Source organism: Tiliqua scincoides, chromosome 6 (genome assembly GCF_035046505.1).
Source record: "Tiliqua scincoides isolate rTilSci1 chromosome 6, rTilSci1.hap2, whole genome shotgun sequence".
Lineage (NCBI taxonomy): Eukaryota > Metazoa > Chordata > Lepidosauria > Squamata > Scincidae > Tiliqua > Tiliqua scincoides.
In genome coordinates this window covers 27,416,869-27,424,945 of record NC_089826.1, presented here as the reverse complement: position 1 = coordinate 27,424,945, position 8,077 = coordinate 27,416,869, and the positions used below count along the sequence as shown (strand labels likewise).

The following is an 8,077-nucleotide window of genomic DNA, read 5'->3' as shown; positions in this document are numbered from 1 at the left end:
CAAGAGATATATTAGAGATCAGCAAGAAGCTCTTCCAGTACTTTGCATCACTTTTTGTCACAAAGCTTTATTTGTGAAGTTGCTCTTATTTTTAACAGCCTGTCTGGAAAACAGGCCCATTGTTCTTTTATTTTTAATCCATTTCTTTCGAAGGTATATCTGCGAAACTAACATATCACAACAGAAATGCATATTGACATTCTTTAAAAAGTCATTTTGTAGCAGCAACTGTTACCCTGCATATACCTGATCTCATCTGATCTTGGAAGCTAAGCAGGGTCAGGCCTGGTTAGTACTTGGATGGGAGACCGCCTGGGAATACCGGGTGCTGTAGGCTTATACCATAGTCTTTCGAGACTGAAGGTTGCCAACCATTTGTACAGTCTACTGTTTCCTGGACCACTGTTCAGTAACAACAACAACAACAACAATACCCTCCATGGACACTACCTTGATGTGGAGGGCCTGGCATGTGATTCAAGGGTGTTATTGCCGGCACGTCCAGTTGTGCAAAGTACTCATGAAATTGCATAGATATTGTTCCTAGTGCACCGATTACTATTGGCAGAACTTTTACATGCTTCATCCAATTTCATGTCAATTCTATGCACAGGTCACGGTATTTGGATATTTTCTCCTGTTCTTTTGATGTGATGATGATGATGATGATGATGATGATGATGATGATACCCTCCAAGGACACTACCTTGATGTGGTGGAGGGGCTAGCATGCTTCAATGATATTGAGAGCCATGCTGGAGGTAGCACAGCTACCAGAAGGGTCACCCAAGCCAGACAGGTCTCAACTGAGAACTAAAGTGCCAGACTAAAGTGCCCATCTACCATCATTTAGGATGAGAAAAAATAAACAGAAATCCATACCAGGATGGTCATCGTCCCACTCAACAAGGACCATGGCAGATGCTATGGCTCCTGGACATCTGTCTATAAATGGGTCACAGGGCTCAGCAGTTCCTGTTGAGAAAAGAGGATAGGCTGTTACAATACTACTGGCACACTCCAAATGCAAAACTTGGACGACCATCAAAAATCAAGAAATCATGAAACATTATTACAAGGCAAATCTATCAGTCCATGGTCTTTAAAAAAGAATGATGGAAGTTTGGAAAGCAAAACATCCAGACAGTAGTGCAACGGAACAACCAATAATAGGTTAAAGTATTCACCAAATTAGAACTGCGAGAAGTACAGAAGCTGGCAAAAGAAGAACCAACACAAAGTCATGACCGAGGCATAAAAAACAATTTGATGGTACATACGGAAGGCACAGTGGAAAGAAATATAGATTAAGAGCAATATATAGATTAAGAACAATTTAGACACCATGAACTGACAGAGCAACAAAACACCTTCAAAGGAAAAAAAATATTAAACCATGTCAGTCAAGATGTACAATGGCAAAGCCTACCTGTTATATGCCACTATGGAGAAAACAAGAGGAAGTTCTACTTAAAGATGCAAATGAAGCCATCAATTCCAGCTAACATATTGAAGGAAACAGACCAGCTCATGTACAGTACAGTTGTCATAATAACCATGGAACTTAGTTACAAATTACCAAAAAAGGACCCCCCTGGCAAACTTAAGTGGAAAATTCAGTTAGAAAATAAAATAAATAAACTTCATACAGATCTCAGTAACTTGAAATAGTAGAAAGAGGGGAAACTTAAAAATGTGCGTGTAGGAGATAGACTTCGTAAAAGGTAAGACTGGAAAGGAAAACAATTGCTGAAATTATGGAAGAGTTAAAACAGTGGGTAAAGGCTACTGTTAAGAAAATCGAAAGATATGATGGACGCATAAAATAGTATAGGGAAACACACAGTATAGAACTAATCAACGGTTGTTCTATAAATCATGAGAAGAAAAAGCATGCCCCAAAAATCATCAGCCCATGTAAAGATGACACCCTAAAATTTTGGAAAGACATGACAAAGTCCAGTTGAACATAATAAATATGCCTCATGGATTAAAGATAATAGTAAAGAACTGAAAGGAAAACAGATAAATGGCTTTGGGATAACAACTCATATGATTATAAAGTAAGTAAAGAATGTGAAAAACTGGAGTGCACCTGGGCCAGAAAAATTGCATGGATTTTGGTTAAAGCATCTAATAAGTCTCTACCAATGTTTAGCAGTGCAATTTAACAATGTTCTTCAAAATTCCGTCACTGAAGACTGGATGACAACAGGTCATACATTTTTAATAATGAAAGCTCTAGAAAAAGCCAATGAACCAAACAACTATCAGCCAATCACATGCCTCCCAAGAACATTCAGGCTACTTACAGGTATAATTGTAAGATCAATATATGATTATTTATTTGAAAACAACTTGTACCTAACTGAACAGAAGGGGAACTTCAAAAAGTCGAGACACAAAAGATTGGGCCTGAATCAGCAAATTACTGCTGAATACAGCAGTATTATATAGCAAATATATAGCAGCGAAATTCAAATGAAGTTTGAATTTGACAAATATGCAGCTTTATCAATGCAACATGGAAAAACCTAGATAGAGTAGAACTTGGAAGAGGATGCATTTTGAAAACACTCAAATAATAAAAATTTTAAGTGTTTAGGAATCTTCGAAGTAGATAACAACCTGAATGCAAAACGATCTGACACAGCAAAAATACATCAAAATAGTGTGAAAAATGTTAAAATTAAAATTAAATGGTGGAAATATTATCAAAACCATAAGTACGTGGGCCATACCCAGCTGAAATAATTGATTGGACTCAAAGTGAATTAGAAAAATTAGATTGTAAAACGTGAAAAAATAATGAACATGCATTGTGCATTTTATCCAAAAAGTGAAGTAGACAGATTATATGTGCCATGTAAAATTGGAGGTCGTGGACTTCTACATGTGCAACAGGTGGTGGAAGAAGAACAAAGAAGTCTGAGTGATTATGTAAACAAAAGCATGGAAAAACTATTGAACGCTGTAGAACGCTGGGCAGGAGGTCTGGTCTAGAAGGTAGAGCCTCCGTTTGCCTGAAGATAACATCCAAAGGTCGCCAGTTCGAGGCCACCAGCACTGTGAATGGTGAGACCTTGAAGCAGCTGGCAAGCCTGAGTTACGCTGAGTCATTCTACCTGCTCTTTGGCCACTGTCAGCCTGTGTGGGAGGAAAATGGAGGCCAGAATGTGATACCAGATCATGCCATGCCATGCCAGCCACTACAGCCTCAGCTAACAGCTCTTCTTCCTCCCCTCCATCAGTTCTTCTAAGATAGTCATGCACGGAGGATGCTGGGAACAGAGGGGTTCCGCTCCCAGAATCCTCCCCTCCCAACAGGTTTAAAAGCAGCAGCAGTAGCAGAGGAATTGATGGAGCTGGAGGAAGCAGCAGTGAAATGTGCGGGCATGCTGGTTTACCTAAAGGGAAAAAGAGAGGCTGAAATGCCCCTTCAAGTCCCAGGCTTGGATTGACCTGGGCTTGGGGCTGTCAGGGAAGGTTTTGGTGAACAGTAAAGAATAGGATACGAAATCAGTGGAAAAATAGTTTTAAAGACCCACTTCAGGGATTCTTGCTCCTCTATTGTCACCCCAGAATGAATTGGTATAGATAGTATACCGCATTCAGTCACTTGCTAGGGTGAATAATGGAATCCAAAGGAATTAAATTATATTTATTTCACAGCATGAGGGTAGGAAAATAAATTTTGGTGCTTTTTTCCCTTGTTACAAGGCATTTAAAGGTGGACCTCTGTATCAGTGGTGAGTCAAATCAGTGGATACCAAATCAGTGGATACCATGGTCCTACCTGTAACAATGGGGGCAGAGGGAAGCTGGGGGTTTTCCAGTTCAGGTTAAAATCTCTAATTTGAGGAAGTCTTTACAAGCCCCTCAGTTCTTCTTTGAGCCTGACCTTAGGACTTAAAGCTTGATTCCAGTTGGGATTGATTGAGACCTTTATTAGCATAAAACAATTTTCAGGAAATAGAGACAATAGACAATATAAAACGCACACAGTAAAAACATGAATGTGATTTAAAAACATCAAACTTTATACTACTGTACTCAGGACACAAGATAAAGCATGTGGGGGGGATTATGGGTTATCCCTTTTTAACAAATTATTGAGAATGAGAAATTAAACTCTAGCACAGTGTAACTCCTGTAGCTTTGTTAGCTACATTAACTGTTAAGCACTTCATCAATTCATATATGTTTTACTTTTCAAGTGAGTAAAAGCTCTTTTAAATGGGCAAGGCTACAGTTCTGGAGAGGCAGCAGGCAATGAGTTAATATCTTTTCTAAAAGGGTGAAGGGTTTTGCTGACCGGGTATGAGATGAATTCAACAAAATTCAAGTCTGCTGCAGTCAACAGGAAAGCAGAAAGGAGAATAGAATTTAACAAACAAAGCATAAGAAATCCACAGTAGAAAATCATTACTTGGCAATTGTTCACTTTGTTAAGATCCTAGGCTGTATGAATATCTATTGGGGCTCCCTGCTGCATTTGTGGTTTCTCTTTAGTGCCATGTCTACTCTAATTAGGTACAAAGTGGTGGTCCAGGCTGGAGAAATTTGCCAATGTGTGGGGTTTCTGAGAAATACATATGTCATAGATACATAGTCTGGCACAAGCGCAGTTTGCTTATAGTTGGCACAGTTGGCTAAAATTGAATCAGTACTAAAGGAAGTCCAGAGAATGCCAACAGAAGTAGTTTACAGAAATAGTTCAGTGAGCATCAGGTTTTGTCTTCTGTTTAGGAAGGTGCCTATGGTTGGTAAATGTTGTTGTGGGCTCTTGCAAAGCAGATCTTTCCTCTAGGTCAGACTCTGGAATAGTCGCATAACCACCTAGTAGAGCTGCACTTTGTTGAGCATCAATGTCCATACTTAAAGACATATGATGACCTTTGGCCAATCGATCATAGAGCAAGATTATATATTTCTTCAGCCTAATAGTATCCCCTGGGGGCTGGGGATAAGAATAGGCCCCTAGTTTGGCTGTACTTGTCGTAAGAGGCGACTAAACAGCCACCGGGTAGATGGGGCTCATCAGCCTGGGAAGGCAGCTCATCTGAGAGAAGGAAAACTCTGATCCCAAACCTCCACTGCCTTGTGGCTACATCCAGTTATGGAAAAGGCTTCAGGAGTCAACCTCCAGGCAAAATCCGGAGCCGGAGTCCCTGAGGCAGTTCATGGCTGAACACAGTCACGTTCTGGCAACTCCTGCGACACCGCTGGAACCAACCGTATTGGCCTCTGCCTTTCCATTGGACCATTTCATCGATGTGGAGAGGGGGGATTTGCTGCATGGGTAACAGCCTATCCTCCATACCTACTTTACCCAGGCTTCGCGCACTGGAGAGGACACTGTTCCAGAACCACCATTCAGAGCGTGACACCATAGTCTTCCGAGACTGAAGGAGGCCAACAATAGTATCCTTGGGGTTACTCAACTGATTGGCAAGAGTCAGAGCATGTTCTTTTGAACTCTTAGACAAACATGTTTTCAGCAAGTGAGAGACAGAAGCATCCACATTTTCTTCCCAACCTAGCTCTTGAGTATCCTGTATTAATGGCAAAAATGTGGTTTCCAGAATAGCAACTTGATCAGCATCAGCTTCTGCCACAGGCTAATCAGGAGAATTACCAGCTGGATGGCACTTTTTAACTTTGTGAATGCCTGGAACATATTGGCTTGGTTTTCCTCCACTGCATCTGCTAGAGCTATTATCTGTCTGTAAGTTCCTTCTAACAAGGTGTCCAGATTCCAGTTGGGAATGAGGATACCAAATAGCCAAGGACCACATAAAAAAAGCTGAGTTCAAAGGACAAGTGTGAAGGAAAAGAGGCACCACACAAAGACACTGTGTGCAGGTTCAAAATAATAAATTGTCATCGTAAAATAATTCAAACAATTTGCATTGACAGCATTAATTATGACAAATGCATGTGATAAGGAATGCACTTTGTCAAACTATAAATGCTGCATGTGTGCCCTTCCCCATTAACTTCCAAAGAGCAGGCAGGTTCACATGTGTGAAAGAGTATATGCACAACAGTTTTTGCTCTGCAGTGGGGCAACTGTTGCAGATAAAAAGCTCCCACCACTTGAGGCAGGGTTCCAAATGCCATCACTCTTAACTGGTGGTGCCTCTGGAGACCAGCCAGCAGATGTGGATAGCTTCATCTGTGTCCTCCCCTGCTGCCACTCTCACTCCTCCACTATCACATCCCATTTTTGGAAAGGAGGAGGGAATGGAGAGAAAGATAGAGTACAGGTGGAGCCTTTTTATGCAATGTGAGTTTCGTTCCCTGACCCACTGCAATTAGGAAAAAAAAGCATTGTGCTAAATCAGACCCAGAAAAGACATGTTTTACACAAATTGCATAGAGTTATGCAAATATGCTACAGCCTGACACTTGGGGATGGAAGGAAACTAAGGCAGCAGTTCTCAATCACCCCCCCTCCCGGTCCTTCAACTCCCCCTCTTCTGCTTCATACTCAGCCCTCCCTATTGCCAGCTGTCCCCGCTTCTTTCACAGGTGGGATGCTGAGCTTTTAAGAGTCCAGTCCTATGCATTTCTACTCAGAAGCCCCATTGTAGTCAATGGGGCTTACTCCCAGGAAAGTGTGGATCGGATTGCGAGAAGGAAGGAAAGAGGCATGACGGGATGTGGTAGGCAGGGAGAGGGTGGGGGAGGCATGCCAGAGGGAGGAAGCAGGGAAGGAGGGAGGAAGCTCTACTCCACCGGATCCTGAGCGTTCATGTGGGGCTCACCACCCGACACAAATACTTTTACCTCACTACTGACATTTTGGACAGCGGTGAATCGAGTAGCCGCATTGCGGGGCTATTTCCCTTACCCGGGGAAAGGGACGAAAGTCCCCTTCTCCTGAGATGCCGCCTGCAGCTGCCTGAGATATACAGGATGTGGCAGCAGCTGTTTTTGGTGTCACCAAAGCTGCTCAGGACTGGGCTCTCAGTCCAGTTTATGGATGGGTCAGCCCTGATAGTAGCTTCTACCCATTGATTAGAGCAAGGACGCTCAAATTAGCAACCACTGTGCGCCCGGAATGTGGTCCCCATCCATCTGTATCCGAGCATTCCACCTGGGTGCTGCGTAAAGTCCTCCTCGTTTGGAGGACAGGGATGCTCTGGGCAGTCAAGTCTACTGTCCCGCATCCCAGAAGGCTGCATGACAGGACATCCAGGCAGATGCAAGTGCTCAAAGCATCCCTGTCCTCCAAACGAGGAGGACTTTGTGCAGTGCCCAGGCAGAACTGAAAGATCCACTCACCCGTTGGAGAAATCTGCCCAAACCCCAGATCCAGTCCCCGGGGCCATTGTTCAAGTAGCTCTGGATTAGAGAGATTGCATGATTACAATGAACTCCATTCGTGTGTGTGTGTGTGTGTGTGTGTGTGTGTGTGTGTGTGTGTGTGTGTGTGTGTGCATTTACATATATTCAAGGACATATTCTTGTAGGCATACTATGAAAGTAACAGCCCAATCCTATGGACGCATAGTATAGGCAGAACTAGTGTTCCACCAGTGCTACTTGCTTTAAGACTGCTGTAACAGGCACTCTGGCAGCAGGAAGGCAAGACCACAGCCTTCCCACACCCACCGGAGGCATGTGCTGGTCCTGCCAAGGCAAGTAAGATATTGGGGGAGGTGACAGGGGAGGGGGCAGAACAGGGATGGGGCGAAACCAAACAGGGAGGGGATGGAATGGGGGCAGGGAGGCTGTGGGAGGGGATTGATCCAGTGGCAATGACCTGCATTGTATACCATCCAAACTGTGGGCAGCCTACCCACTTCCTTTCTCTCCTCAAATGTGTGACAGCAAAAGAATTGGCACAGGTCTGAAGATACCCACTGTGAAATGGGTGGCTAACAGAAGTGTAAGGGGATTTAAATCCCCTTCCCCCTCCATAGGCTCCTGACCCCCCCCCCCCCAAAAAAAAAAAAAAACTTGGCATAGTGCCTGCTTTTGGTGCTGCTGCACCAGTGGGGACAAAGGGCCTTTAGGGCTCTATCCTATCCAGCTTTCCAGCACTGGTGCAGTCGCAATGCATCCCCAA

General features: G+C 43.3%; 2 pseudogenes; one reads left to right on the top strand and one right to left on the bottom strand.

Annotated features, from left to right (window-relative positions):
* The first annotated feature begins 217 nt into the window (after positions 1 to 217).
* On the top strand, positions 218 to 337 carry LOC136656399 (5S ribosomal RNA; annotated as a pseudogene).
* Positions 338 to 4,717: 4,380 nt separating this feature from the next.
* On the bottom strand, positions 4,718 to 6,836 carry LOC136655736 (protein PTHB1 pseudogene; annotated as a pseudogene).
* Positions 6,837 to 8,077: the final 1,241 nt, after the last annotated feature.